Source organism: Sus scrofa, chromosome X (assembly GCF_000003025.6).
Source record: "Sus scrofa isolate TJ Tabasco breed Duroc chromosome X, Sscrofa11.1, whole genome shotgun sequence".
In the NCBI taxonomy this organism is placed as follows: domain Eukaryota; kingdom Metazoa; phylum Chordata; class Mammalia; order Artiodactyla; family Suidae; genus Sus; species Sus scrofa.
The window spans coordinates 123,669,645-123,685,206 of NC_010461.5; the positions used below are offsets into that span (position 1 = coordinate 123,669,645).

Genomic DNA, 15,562 nt, shown 5'->3' on the forward strand with positions numbered 1-15,562 from the left:
CCACAAATTTGGCTAAGTCGCAGGATACAAAATTAATACACAGAAATCGATGGCATTTCTATATACTAACAATGAAAGATGAGAAAGAGAAATTAGGGAAGCAATCCCATTTACCATCACATCCAAAAGAATAAAATACCTAGGAGTAAACCTACCTAAAGAGACAAAAGACCTGTACTCTGAAAACTATAAGACACTAATGAAATAAATCAAAGATGACAAAACAGAAGGAAAGATATACCATGCTCTTGGATTGGAAGACTCAATTTTGTCAAAAATGACTATACTACCCAAGGCAATCTACAGATTCAATGCAATCTCTATCAAATTACCAAGGATATTTTTCACAGAACTCGAACAAAATATTTTAAAGTTTGTTTGGAAACGCAAAAAACCCAGAATAGCCAAAGATATCCTGAAAAAGAAAAATGGAGCTGGATTTCAGACTATACTACCAAGCAACAGTCATCAAATCTATATGGTACTGGCACAAAGACAGAAATATAGATCAGTGGAACAGGATAGAAAGCCCAGAATTAAACCCATGCACCTACAGCCAACTCATCTATGACAAAGGAGGCAAGAATATACAATGGAGAAAGGACAGCCTGTTCAATAAGTGGTGCTGGGAAAACTGGACAGCCACATGGAAAAGATGAGATTAGAACACTCCCTAACACCATACACAAAAATAAACTCCAAATGGATTAAAGACCTAGATATAAGACCAGACACTACAAAACTCTTAGAGGAAAACATAGGCCAAACACTCTCCAACATAAACAACTACAACATCTTCTCAGATCCACCTCTTAGAGTAATGACAGTAAAAACAAATATAAACAGTTGGGACTTAATTAAACTTAAAAGTTTCTGCACAGCAAAGGAAACCCTAAATAAAAGGAAAAGACAACCCACAGAATGGGAGAAAACATTTGCAAATGAATCAACTGACAAGGGATTCATCTCCAAAATTTACAAACACCTTCTGCAGCTCCATACCAAAAAAACAAACAACCCCATCAAAAAATGGGCAGAAGATCTAAACAGACAGTTCTCCAAAGAAGACATATAGATGGCCAAAAAACACATGATAAAGCTGTTCAGCGTCACACATTATTAGAGAAATGCAAATCAAAACCACTATGAGGTACCACCTCACACCAGCCAGAACGGCCATCATCCAAAAGTCTATAAACACTAAGTGCTAGAGAGGGTATAGAGAAAAAGGTAGTGGTACACTGTTGGTGGGATTGTAAATTGGTGCAACCACTGTGGAAAACAGGATGGAGATGCCTCAGAAAACTAAACATAGAACTACCATTGGATCCAGCAATCCCACTCCTGGGCATCTAGCCAGAGAAAACCACGACTCACAAAGACACATGTACTCCGATGTTCATTGCAGCACTACTTGCAATAGCCAAGACATGGAAACAACCTAAATGTCCATCAACAGAGGAGTGGATCCAGAAGAAGTGGTACATATACACAATGGAGTGTTACTCAGCCATTAAAAGGAATGATATATCGGCATTTTTAGCAACATGTATGGACCTAGAAATTATCATGCTAAGTGAAGTCAGCCATACAATGAGACACCAACATCCAATGCTTTCACTGACATGTGGAATCTGAAAAAAGGACAGAATGAACTTCTCTGAAGAACAGATGCTGCCTCACAGACATTGAAAAGCTTATAGTCTCTGGAGGAGACAGTTTGGGGGGTGGGGGCATGTGCTGGGACTTTCGGATGGAAATCCTATAAAATTGGATTGTGATGATCATTGTACAACCTTAAATGTAATAAATTCATTGAGCAATAAAAAACAAACAAACAAACAAAAACAAAATGGCTTGTCCCTTGGAGGGAAAAAAATAAAGTTGTTAAACAACAAGTGCCGGAGAGGTTGTGAAGAAAAGAGATCCTCCTACACTGTCGGTGGGAATGTAAATCGGTAGAGCCAATATAGAAAATAGTATGGAGGGTCCTTAAAGAAGTAAAAATAGAGTTACCATATGATCCAGCAATCCTACTTCTAGGCATATATCCAGAAAAGACAAAACTCCAATTTTACAAGATACATGCATCCCTATACTTATAGCAGCTCTATTCACAATAGCCAAGACATGGAAACAACCTAAATATCCATCACTAGATAAGTGGATAAAGAAAATGTGGTGAATATATATGCAATGGAATACTATTCAGCCATAAAAAGAATGAAATAATGCCATTTGTAGCAACATGGATGGACCTAGATATTATCTCATTTACTAAGTGAGGTAAGTCATGGAGAGAAAAACAAATACTATATGATATCACTTATATATGTAATCCTAAAAAATAAAACAAATCAATTTATTTACCAAAAAACCAGACTCATACATAGAAAAGAAACTTATCATTACCAAAGGGGGAAGGGGAGAGGGAGGGATAAATTAGAAGTATAAAATTAATAGATACATACCACTATATATAATGTAGATAAACAACAAGGACTTACTATATAGCACAGTGAACTACATTCAATATCCTGTAAGAACCTATGGTGGAAAAGAATCTGAAGCTAACATAATACTAGAAATCAACTCTAGTTAAATACTTTAAAGGATTGAAAAATGTTGTGTCATTTATAATACTATGAAAAATGTAATACTTAGAATACATTTAATGAAACATATTCAAACCTATACACTGAAAACTACAAAAACAAACTTTACCTTGTTCCAAAGACAAAAGTCATCTAGACATGCATCAAAGACATAAATCAATGAACTAAATCTATAAAATTCTGGAGGAAAACAAATGAGGGGATCATAATGAACTAAGTTAAGGAAAAGACTTCTCAGAATACAAAGGCAAAAGTCATACAGAAAGCTCATATAGAAAATAAAAAGACAAGTCCTAATGAGAAAATATTTTCAAAATACATATATTTTAAAGGATTGTATAATATACATATATCTTACAATTCAATAATAGGAGTATGAGTATCCCAATTTTCAAATGGGCAAACAATTTGAATAAACATTTCTCCAAAGAAGATATATAGACAGTCATGAAGATATATAGATGGATATGAAAAGAGGTTCAGTATCATTAATCATAGGGATATCCAAATTAAGCCACAATGAAATACCACTACATACTTACTAGAATGGGTAAAATAAAAAGACTGATGAGGCAAGATTAAAAAGTTAATATACAATAGTAAATTACTTCCTTATACACCAGCATTGAACAACTGACATTTGAAATTAAAAACAGCACAATTTACATTAGTATCAAAAGATGACATACCCACATATAATTTTTTAAAAATATGCATAAGATCTATATGAGGAAACTACAATACTGAGATGAAAGAAATTAAAGATCTAAATAAGTGGAGAAATATTCCATGTTCATGGATAGGTAAAGATAATACTGTCAGGTTCAGTTCTTGCCAACATGATCTATAGATTCATTCGACACAATCCCAATCAAAATCCAAGTAAGTTATTTTATTGATATAAACAAAGTAATTCTAAAATTTACATGGAAAGGCAAAAGGCCCAGAATATTCAAGCAATACTGAAGAAGACAAATACCATTGAAGGACTGACACAACACAATGGCAAGAATTACTATAGAGCCATAGTAATCAAGGGAGTATGGTATTAGTGAAAGAATACACAAATCTATCAATGGAAAAGAATAGAGAGTCCAGAAACAGATCCCACAAATATAGTCAACTTATTTCTGACAGAGGAACAAAGGCAATTCATTGGAAAAAAGAATAAATACTCTTTCAACAAATGGTGCGGGGCAACTGGATATCCATCAACACAAAAATAAATCTAGACCAAGACTTTACACCTTTCACAAAACTTAATTCAAAAATGGATCACAGACATAAATATAAAATGAAAAATTATGAATTTTCTAGGAGATAACAGGAGAAAATCTAGGTGACCTTGGTATTGAGCTTTTAAATTTAATACCATAAACAAGAAAAATGCTAAATTGGATTTAATTAAAATAAAATATATCTGCTTTGACAATGACAGTTAAGAGAATGAAAACACAAGACATAGAATGGGAGAAGATATTTGCAAAACATATATATGATAAAGAATTTGTATCCAAAATACTCAAAGAAATCTTAAAACTCAAAAATAAGAAAACAACTCAGTTCAAAGTGGATAAAAGATCTGAACAAACACCTCAGCAAAGAATATATATGAATGGTAAGCATATGAAAAGATGTTCAACTCATGTCATTAGGGAATGCAAAATAAAACAACAATGATATGCCAGTACACATCTATTAGATCAGCTAAATTCCAAAACACACAACACCAATTGCTGATGAAAATGTGGAGCAACAAAAAAATGTACAAAAAAAAGAGAAAAGAAAATGTGGAGCAACAGGAACACTCACTCATTGCTGGTGGGAATGCAAAATGATTCAGCCACTTTTGAAGACAGTTTTGCAGTTTTCTTTATAAAATTAAACATAGTCTTATCATGTGATCCAGCAATTATGCCCCTTAGTATTTACTCAAATGAATTGAAAACTTATATTTGCACAAAAACTTACGCATGGATGTTGATAGCTGCTTTATTTATAATTGCCAAAACTTGGAAGCAACCACAATGTCCTTCTACGGTAAATGGGGAAGAAAAAGACTGTGGTACATCTGGGCAATTGAATATGATTTGACAATAAAAAGAAATGAGCTATCAAGCCTTGAAAATACATGGAAGATACTTAAATACCCATTTCTATGTGAAAGAAACCAGTCAGAATGGGCTATATACCATAAGATTCCAATTATGTGACTTTCTGGAAAAGGCAACACTATAAAGACAGTAAAAAGATCAGTGGTTGCCAGGGTTCAGGGAAGAGGGAGGGATGAATAGGTGGAACATGGATATTTAAGCAGTGAAATATTCTGTATGATACTATAATGGCAAATACATGACATACATTTATCAAACCCCATATAACTTTAAAACACAAAGAATGAATCCAAATGCAAACTATGGACTTTAGTTGATGATTATATATCAATATAAGTTCATCTATTATAAAATGTACCACATTAATGCAAGATGGTAGTAATATGAAAAACTGGGAGTGGATGAATATAAAGTAACTCTACTTTTTATTCAGCTTTTTTATAAATCTGAAACTTCTCTACAAGTAAAGTTTATTAGTTCAAAAAAAAAAAGACTGAAAATTCCAAATAAATGATGCCTAGGAATATATCTAATACATGAGTATTGTTAATAAAATCATAAACTTCTATTAAAGACTATAAAAATAGACTTGAAATAATACCAAGATATAACATTCATAAGTAGGAAATCTCTTTATCAAAAAGATGTCAATTCTTCTCCAAATCATTCTACAGCTTCAGTAAAGTTCTGAGAAGAATCAACATGACTTTACTGGAATTTGAAAATCTTATTTTAAAATTAAATTAAGGGAATAAAGGGCCAAAAATAATCAAGACAATTTGGAAAGAACAATGAAAGTGGTGTGGGTAAGGGCAGAGAGCGAAAAAGAACTTGACCTTAAAAATATCAAAATTGATTATAAAGCATTCATAATTAAAACAATATGTGTAGACAAATGGATTAATGGAGCATATAGACCACCTAAAAATAGATGCAAGCATCTATGGAAACTAGGTTATATGATGGAGTTTGCATTCTAAACCAGTTGTGTATAAATAATATTGAAACAAATGGCATTTGACATAGAAAAAAATCCACCCATATTTCACATCACAGATAAAAATAAAACCCAGATGGCTTTTAAAAGTAAATGTAAAGCAACAATTTAAAACATTTCAAAGAAAATTTGGAGAACATCTTTAATGATCATGCAATAAGAAAATATTTCTTAAATATGAAACAAAAATCACAGTTCATGAAGGAAAAGATTGATAAATTTATCATGAAAATCTAAAACTTCTAAGTGATAAAGGACCCCATAAACAAAACAGAAAGCCAAGGTGACATGCTAGACATAGATTTATGCAACATATGTAACTGACAAATAATTAGTATCCGGAATATACAAGGAATTCTAACTAGGAAAAAGCAACCAAATGGGGGTGGCTCTGCATGTCGTGTTTTGGAAGGAGGTAGAGAGAAATGAATCTGGGGTTAGACTCAAAGGGAAGATAAAGTTTATCTATAATGTTTTATTTATTTCATTAAAACATCTGAAGCAGAAATGACAAAATGCCAATACTTGCTCATTCTGAGCAGTGTATATGTGGTTATTTGATCACTGTTTTAGAAACTTTGAGTTTCTTTCTAAATTTTAAATTTTTCAAAATTAAAAAAGACATGTAAATGAAATTGATAAAAATAAATTTGAGCAAAGTGAAGAAGTTAAAATTATAAATAGCATCTTCCACATCCATAATCAATTAGCAGAAATAATGGTAGCAAGATCCCCTTCACAAAATTAAAAGCATGATATGTTACTACTATCATACATTCTATACAGTTAGACAAATTGAAGCTTAGAGACCACACAGCTAGTAAGTAGAAGAGCTGAGGTAATAAGAATTATTTTAAAACTTCAATAATATTTAAATTTGCAACTAGGACAAGAAGAGATAAACGAGAAGAAAGGGGAAAAAAAAGAAACTCCAAAGAGAACGTACAATATATAATAATTTACATATATTAAATGTGGCATAACAGAACAGTGGGAAAAGATGAAATATTCTATATTTGGTATTGTGAAACAGTTGAAGAGGAAAACAATTTAGAAAATTACCTTACACCACACATCAAAATAAATCCCAAGGGCATTAAACAACTAAATATAAACAATAAAAAATGAAAACAAAATCTATTCAAACACTTATCCCATTTCTGAAGAGGAAAAACTTCTTAAATGTGGTGAACTTAGAAAAAATCACAAATTCAAAGATATATAGCTATATAGATAAATAATTAAATAAAAGTTCACTTGTGCATAAAAATTAATTTAAACTGTAAATTTAGGAAATATATTCCATATATACCACAAAAGAAATGTCTAAAGTCTACTAAATGTATATACTATCCACATGAATAAATAAGAAACAACTAAATTTTCAATACAGAAATGTATATAGGTCATGAATACATGTTATATGAAGGAAACAAAGTGACCAAAAAACACAAGAAAGTACCCATGGCTCACTATAATAAAAGAAACACATTAAAATTGTAAGATTCTATTTTGCCTCCAGCAGAATGGCAAAGATTTTTAAAGGATAATGATAGCCAGTACTGGTAAGGTTTACTAGCAGAAATTGGACATCTTATACAATGTGACAACTTCACACATATATCAAAGCTTTTAAAAAATTAATATCCTTAGGTCCAGTAGTGCCTCTTATGAAAACCCATCGTAAGAAAAACCATTCTTTCAACAAATATTTAGTACAGATCTACAATGTGTCAAACATTGTTCAAGAGACTGGGAGATACAACAATAAACAAAACAGAAAAAAAAAATCCCTGTTCTTGAGGGGCTTACATTTTAATACAAGGATTCAGCGAATAAATAAAATATCTAGTCTGTTAGGTGATGATACAGACCAAAGAGAAAAGATAAGGCAAAAAAAGGAAAATAGTGTTAAGGGAGAAGGGTTTGCATTTTTATGCATAGTTGTTATAGAAGGCCCCACTGAGGTGACACTGAAAAAAAGGCCTGAAAGAGGTGAAGTTCAAAGAAGCAACGATTTACATGTAAAGGTATACATTTCACGGCTATTCACAATAACTTAAAACTGAAAGTAATTTAAATGACCAATATGGGATCTGTTAAACAATTTTAGTATAAACTGTACAGCTGAAAATTGTGTGGGTGTTAAAAATTGTTTGAAGGCTGTTGAATCACATGGGGAAATGCTTACAATATGATACCAATGGAGAAGTCAGATATAAAATAGTACATATAAGGTATGATTCCAATTATGTAAACATGGAAACATCTGGAAGGAAGTACAGCAAGTTATCTTTGGGCTAGATATTTAAAGGCAATTTGTGTTAACTTCTCTCCATTTTCCAAATTTTCTATTATGAGGCTGTTTTATTTCTATAACTAGACAAATAGTTTAAAGGTAGATATTATAGCCTTAAGGTAGTCCATAAATGTGCAAAATGTTTTAAATGGTGGTGTTTGTCAGTCATGCCTTAAATACTAGATCCAGATTTGGGTATTATATATTAAGGGTGATACTGAAAACTGAAATATCTCATAGCAGATACTCAAAACATATGTCATATGAATCCCTCTTGTACTATTTTTAAGTTATTTTATGCTATGATCACTTACATAATTCCATCTCCATCCACCTTCCCTTCCCTTTCAAAAAAAATCTATATAATACTTGATTTCATTTAAAAAATCATTTTTAAAGAGAAAAGGCACCCTTCAAAATATACATCCTGGAGATTTTTATTCTTCTTTCTGTGTATGGTGAGAAGACACACTGTGTACAAACATCAATACTTTAAAAATCATATTTGAAGTATAAAAAATGTTTTTCTATTACCAAAAAATACTTCCCCTAGGAGGAGACTTCCTGGACCACTACATTTAAGAACATGAAATAATCATCTTGCCTCTATTTCACAGTATCCTGCACCATTTTTTTTTTTTTTAGTGCTCTTAGTTTATTTCAAACCAGCAATAATGGAAATACCATCCAATACTCAAGTTTACTATAGAACTTAGAATACAGACAGTTCTTTCCTGAGATTTCAAGACAGTCATGATTTCAGCAACCTCATGAATGGAACAAGGAAAAGTGCCTTCTTGCAATTTCTTCCAAATCCTGTGAATACTTCCAGAAAAATTAGCAGAATTTTTATATGGAATTTCAGAATTCCATATAAAATCCTTAGTGTTGCTTAAATAAATGACTGAGATTGAACTACCTGCACAGAACAATGAGAATGTAGTAGACCTCAGAGCATGAACCATAGAAGCTTACAGCTGAGAGGGTCTTCATAGGTCATTCAGATCTAATCCAACCCTCCTCATTTTACTGTTATGGAAACTGAGACTCAAAAAAGACAAATGGTTTGTCACAAGAAACTAAGGTAGCATCCAAGTCAGGACTAGAATCTAGACTAGGCTATCCAAAATCCTATCTTAAGAGAAATTTTTAATACCCAATTATTCATAATTTTTTTTTCTTATCAAGTGCCTCTTTCTCTAATTTGTTGAATGGGGAGAGTTAGGGGGTCTAGAAAGAGTGCTAGCTCATTTAGAGGTTCAGTTAAGCAACATGACATATAACCTGGTTTTCAAGTAAGCATGTGCTCCTGTAGGCATGAGGCTAGAGGGAATCTTACCTTTCCTTATAGCACTATCATCTGTCAAACATCTGCAAAATGAATATGCATCACCCAATCTTAACTGTTAGTAATCACTGTGAGCATGAAAGTGGGAGAGGACTGTTAGAAACTGGGTGTTGTTTTTCAGTACTCAAATTTGATGAAAAAATCTAACAATGTTGAACACACCTTCCATCTTTTTCCTCTACACAGTAATTGCAATATACAATTATATAATTCAATAGTTTGTAAAATAATGCCTATCTCCAAATCTAAACCTTAAGCGCTAAGGTGGCAACAAACATGTCTATTTTGCTCACCATTATATGCTTTATTCTTAGTAAATAGTATGTGCTCACTAAACATTTATCCAACAAATGGATGAGTCCTCTTCCCTCAAGGCTGTTTCATAATACTGTACTCTCCTAGTTTGCACATGTCTGACCTCTTCTCCTTTGTGGCCTTCACACAGGCTCATATTTGTTCCCCCACATCCTAAAGATAAGCATTCCCCAAAGAAGAAGTCCTTAGACTCTTTCTTTCTACTTCAAACATTTCTTTTATATCAATGACTCTCAAATCACTCTCTCCAGCTAACTTCTTTCCAGAGCTCCAATCCCACATATTTTTCCAACTGTATCCAGTACCTCTTGCTGGGCTATAGCAATAGCAATACTGGCATGTCCTCAGTCAAACTGAGTCACTCTACCTTGCAGATCGGTTTGCTCATCCATAAAATGAGGGTGTTTCTTCTCTACCGCATATATGGAAAAGTCTTAATTTTCCAGGCTGCTATTCAACATTACTGATTGTCAGGCCCTCCAAGTATCTTGCAAAACATTTTTCACATCATCTCACCATACTCCAACACAACTGAACTTCTCATTATTTCCAATACACACCCTCTAACTTTCTAGCCTCTGCTTAGCACAATTTTCCCACCCCCTAAACTCTGCATGTCCAGAGTTCGTCCAATTTTCAAAGCCAAGTTCAAATGCCACTTCCAGGAAGCTGTCTTTGAACTCCTTGGTTGCAAGCCCTTTGCCTCTTTTTCATGAGTGTGGATCTTATTCCTATAGTATTATACTTGTTTGTATATTTCTTCTCTCTCCTACTTGACTGTGTCATCTTGGAGGGCAGAGGCTTTTCTTCAGTCAGCCTGTATCTCCCACATTGTCTTTGGTCCATAGTACCCACTTAGTAATCTTATACAGAATAGATTCAGTTTAGGTCATATCAGTCACCATGCTTAAAAGCCTTTAATCAGTTCATTTGTTTCTGGAATAAAGACCAAAATCCTTACAATGACCCACTCCAGCCACCTCAGCTTTTGTTCAATTTTCCAAATTCACTGTGCTTCTCTCATCTCAGGGCCCTCCTGCATGCTCTTCCCTTCATCTAGAAAATGACTCCACCCCTTCCAATACCCCCACTCACTCCCATGTCTCTACTCAGCCTTAACAGCACGTCCTCAAAGAAGCTTTTCTTAAACCACAAGCTGGATCAGTTTTCTCGTTATACACTTTCATAGCCCTACTCCCAATACTTTTCCTTCATAACATTTATTGCTGACTGAAAATAACACAGTTGTATGTGATTATCTGACTTATGACCTCTTCCCCATCAAACTATCAGCTTCAAGTAAGCAAGGACCATGTCTGTTTAGTTCACCTTTCTATCATCTGCATGGTGCCTAACCACATCACTGAATATTGAATAACTGAGGTGATTAATTGACGAATGACTGAATTAAAGGCAAAAATTTGGGACTTAGAGTATAAAAATATTTTCCTGGCTTCCTATAATTCCTTCAAAGTAAAATTGTGATGTCAGGTAGCTATCTGGGACAAGTGAGCTGGCCTTCTATTTTTCATAAGAAATTTATAAAATAAGATGAAAACTGCCCCCAAATGCTGAAAGGAAACCAAAATTACCCTTTTTTAAATGAATGTATGGCCCCAAAAGGCATAGTAACACCAACTGGTCAGTTAATTTACTTTACAAACATTTATTAAGAACCTACTCTATGCCATATACTGGGATAGTGGCTGATGTGACAATAAACTGGACTGATGATACAGCCCCCTAATTGCTTGGAATATATAGTGTAAGAGTGGAATTTATAGAAGCTTAAAAAGAAAACTTTTATGGCAGTCACAACACCCAAGTAATGCTTCTTTGTGAGGATATTAAGTTCTCCATCAAAGGAGATATTTAACCTGAGGGTGAAAGATCATCTGGCAGGGATGATTTAGAAATTATAACGGCCAAATTTGGGCATCTCGAATTAGATGGACAGGAAGCCTAGACCAGAGCTGCTTAAAGTGTGGTCCTAGGATCAATGCGCATCTGCGAACTTTTATTACCAGGCAGCAACAACCTAAGTACTGAAATTGAGAACACATACAAGTACAGAAATTGAGAATATGCCCTTACAAAATGTTACAGCAATTCAATCTGAAAAAAAATTTTTTATGTCTGTTGAATTTAACAATAAAAATGTGAGCTCATATTTTGTATGTCTTTTATCTTCTAGTAATTCATAGCTAATATATTTTACTAAAGTAACCATATGCAATGAATTGGAATTTAAAAAAAAAAAAAAAAAAAAAAAAAAAAACTGGTTCTTCACCAAGATGGCTTGAAAGCACCAGAACAGCAGGTTAAGGATTATCTGTCAGCTTGTTAAAATGCAAAACTGAAGTCCCACCACAGACCCTCTGAATCAGAATTAGCATTTTAACAAGATCCCCAGGGGATTCTTTTGCACATCAAAGTTCGAGAAGAACTGGCCTAGATGATTTCTGAAGCCCCTTAGAACCCTAAGATTTTACAATTTACTTCACATAGAGAATTGCAGAGATGAAAAACCCTTGATGATAAAGTTCACCTCATCATTTTATAGGTGGAAAAGATGAAGTCCTTACAAGAGGAAAATATGTGTCCAAGGTAACTGGTAAATTTTCAGAGCTAGCTGAACTCAACTTCCCTAATACCCAGGGCAGTTTTCTACTCTACACACTGCATGCTGACTCCAACTCCATCCAGTCCTACTCTGTGCTATCCCCTCAGTGATGTCACTGTTTCTAAGATACTTTCTGATATAACAATTTATTCTATCTTTTATATACTGTGTGAACCTTAAATCACAATGATTTCAAGCATTTTCTTTATGATAATTACCCTTAATCCTTTCTTCCCAAATCTTCCCACACATCTATTATCTGGCTGCTATATGGACATTCTGGGGCTTTAGCATAAATAGCACAGATTCCTGGTTTTTAGTAAAAAGAACAGAGGCATATTTTTTGTTCCCATCAGTCCACTTGATACCAGATACCAGCTTTTCCAAGGAAGAAAACATACAGTATCAGGGCTGCTTTAGAAAACTCAGTAAGATCAGTTTGAGGCTGGCAAGTAAGTGAATGAGAACGGGTATGTGTATATGTATGACTGAAACACTTTGTTGCACAGCAGAAATTATCACAACCTTGTAAATCAACTATGATGAAGCTTTAAAAAAGAAAATGGGATTCTAGGCCATATTAATGAAAGTCTAGTCTCCGAAATGAGGCAAACACTGGTCCTTCCCTCATGATCTTGTCAGATCCAAGGCTTGAGGAGAGAAGTATGACTGCTGTCTTCAAGTATCTGAAGGGCTATTATTAAGAAGCAAACTTGTTCTAGATAGTCCCAAAGAACCAATGAGTAGAAGTTACAGGGAGACAGCTCTTGGCTTATAATGGGATTACTTCCTGACAATCAGAGTTGCTCAAAGATATATAGAGCCACCTAATGAGCTCTCTGTCACTGCAGGGAGTTCAAATAGAAATCAGTCAATGAACAAGATGCTTAGGACAAATTCAAGAAGTAAAGCTTGATGGCCTTTAGGGATCCTTCCAGTTCCAAGGTTTTAGTAATCTAAAATTTTCACAACAAGGTGACTCTAAGCTCTCAGAAAATAAGAGCAAGATTTGGCCCTAAAAGGAGCAGATTTTTGCTGGATGTGAGATGGATGGGGCTGTGACCCTGAAAAAGTGAACTCTTTCCAGGCATTCTTTTCAAAGGAAAGCTGGCTGCCGAAATACAGCCCTTTGGGTAGCCCCTCCAGGAAGCCCATATGAGTGGCTCCACAATGGCCATACACTATGCCCCACTCTAGTTTCCTGTTACTTTAAACAAAGGACTCTACTACTTTCCAAAAAAAATATTGCCAAACGTCACCCTTCCTACTATACCTACACTTTTCCTAACAGACAAAGGTGTAGATTCTAGTGTTAGAGGTGAAAACCATGCATTCTGGAACCAGGTTGCCTGTGTTTTAATTCCCAATTGGGACATTTAATTGCTTAAATCTCTCTGTGCCTCAGTTTCCTCATCAGTAAACCAAGGAAAATAATAGTATCTGCTTCATAGAGGTGATGTGAGAATAATACACATTAAACCCTCAGCCCAAGATCCAAAACATTCTAAGTACTCAACAATGTTAGCAATTAACATTGTGGGTGTTATAATTACCACCATGGGTACAGCAGTATCGCCAACACAAAAAGCCCCCATCAAGCAACCAGATCTCTTCTACCAGTTCAGAATGGCTGTACTACAAGAGCTTCAGCCAGCCCCTGCATAGCTACAGATATCCAGAACCTGGTGACCCTCAATAAACCATACTATTCACACCAGGAATCCTGGCTCTTCACCCAGCTCTCTCTAAATCCAGCAGCCACCCCTCCCCCAGTCCTTCTGCCTATGCCACCCGCAGCCACAGTCAGAGGAGCAGAAAACTGGAAATCCAGTTCCAGACAAACCATCAGGTGTTTCTTTCCTCCCAAGGACACAGCTGGACCTAATACCATGCCTGCTAATAGGATGGGGTGGGATATATGACCCCCTGGTCTCCCTGTCAGCTTAACTACCTGAGATGGGGAGTGGGCAGGCAATGGGGCTTCCTAAGGAGAAGCAAGGGAAGCATCCCAAGTTTGTGAAGGAACTCAGGCCCAATCCTACAATGAGCCTCTTAAAGGAAGGGGGGAGGTCGCAACCTGCTTTCAGAGGAAGCAGTTATTTACAACTTTCTACTCACTGGCATCTGGGGGCGGTAATAGGGAGGTGGGGAAAGGGGCTGCACGGTATTCTCCTTCTTTCTCATTTCAAGCAATGAGAAGCAGCTGCAGAGAAAGAGTTAAAGGAGAAAGGAAGCTCCAGCCATTACCCCATCTCTGTGCCTAGGGCTGTCTGGGGGGTCGTGACGGTGCTTTCTACTCTGGCTAGGGGCCACTCGGTTGCTTTCTGCAGCAGCTGCTGGGTCCCCCCAAGCAATTTGCAAGGTCAATGCTGACCTGCTTCCAAAGAGGAACAAAACAATTCACTGACAATGAAGCAAATAGCGCATACACCATATCGCAACCCCCATCCTCACATCAGGTTTTACCCCAGCGCCTCCCTGCCCAGATACGGACTCTGGGCTTCCACCAGCCCCACTGGGGAATCCAGGATAGCATCACAGCTGCAGAGCATGTCTCGCCTCCCTGGCCAACCCAAGGAGATTCTCAGTACGGGGAAGAGATGCTATCGCTAAAGGAGACCCGAGCTTGGGGGAGGGGGAAGGAGGGAAAGCTATGTTTCTTACCAAGCTCCACAGTCACTTCCCCGAAGCGAAGAGAAGGATGAATGAACTGAAACAAGTTGGAGGTTGAGCCCTCACAGAGCTCGGCTTCCTCTTCTCTTTCTCTGGGTCTCTCGCCTGGTCCCTCTCTCCTCTCGTCTGTCTCTCTGGTTTGCTCGCAAGCTTGCGCGCGCTCACGCTCTCCCTCTCTCTCTCTCTCTCCCTCTCCCTCCCTCCCTCCTCCTCCTCTCTCTCTCCCTCTCCCTCTCTCTCTCTCTCTCCCCCTCCCTCCCTTCTCTCCTCCCCTCCCCCTTTGCTGGATTTGGATTCACCACTGCCTAGCGCTGAGCACGCGGCTGTGCTGGGGTTCAGAATACAGCGCTGCAAAGGTTTGAATCTGTGGTTGTTTTAGGAAAGACTAAAGTAGTATTTTATTCTGTAGGGTCTCCATTAGGGAAAGAGAGGGAAGCTCGCTCGAAGAGAAAGGGAGGAGCAAGGGGAAGAGAAAAAGAGCAAAAAGGTAAGAGCAAATAGGAGGATAAAGGAAGTGTGGATTACCATAGTTGATGTGTGATGCTTACTAGCTGCTCCAAGACAGAAGATAAGTGGTC

The 15,562-nt window shown here is 36.1% G+C and overlaps 1 protein-coding gene across 5 annotated transcripts in view; it reads right to left on the minus strand.

The window, feature by feature from the left end:
- GABRA3 (gamma-aminobutyric acid type A receptor alpha3 subunit) overlaps positions 1 to 15,170 on the minus strand; it is a 227,863-nt gene extending 212,693 nt beyond the window's left edge. For 3 of the 5 annotated variants that reach the window (XM_021080000.1, XM_021079998.1, XM_021079996.1), the window contains exon 1: positions 14,976 to 15,168. The gene's annotated coding sequence lies outside the window, so the exon portion shown is untranslated. Of the gene's footprint in view, positions 1 to 14,975 lie in introns of all 5 variants that reach the window. The other 2 variants (XM_021079999.1, XM_021079997.1) reach the window with 1 other exon arrangement.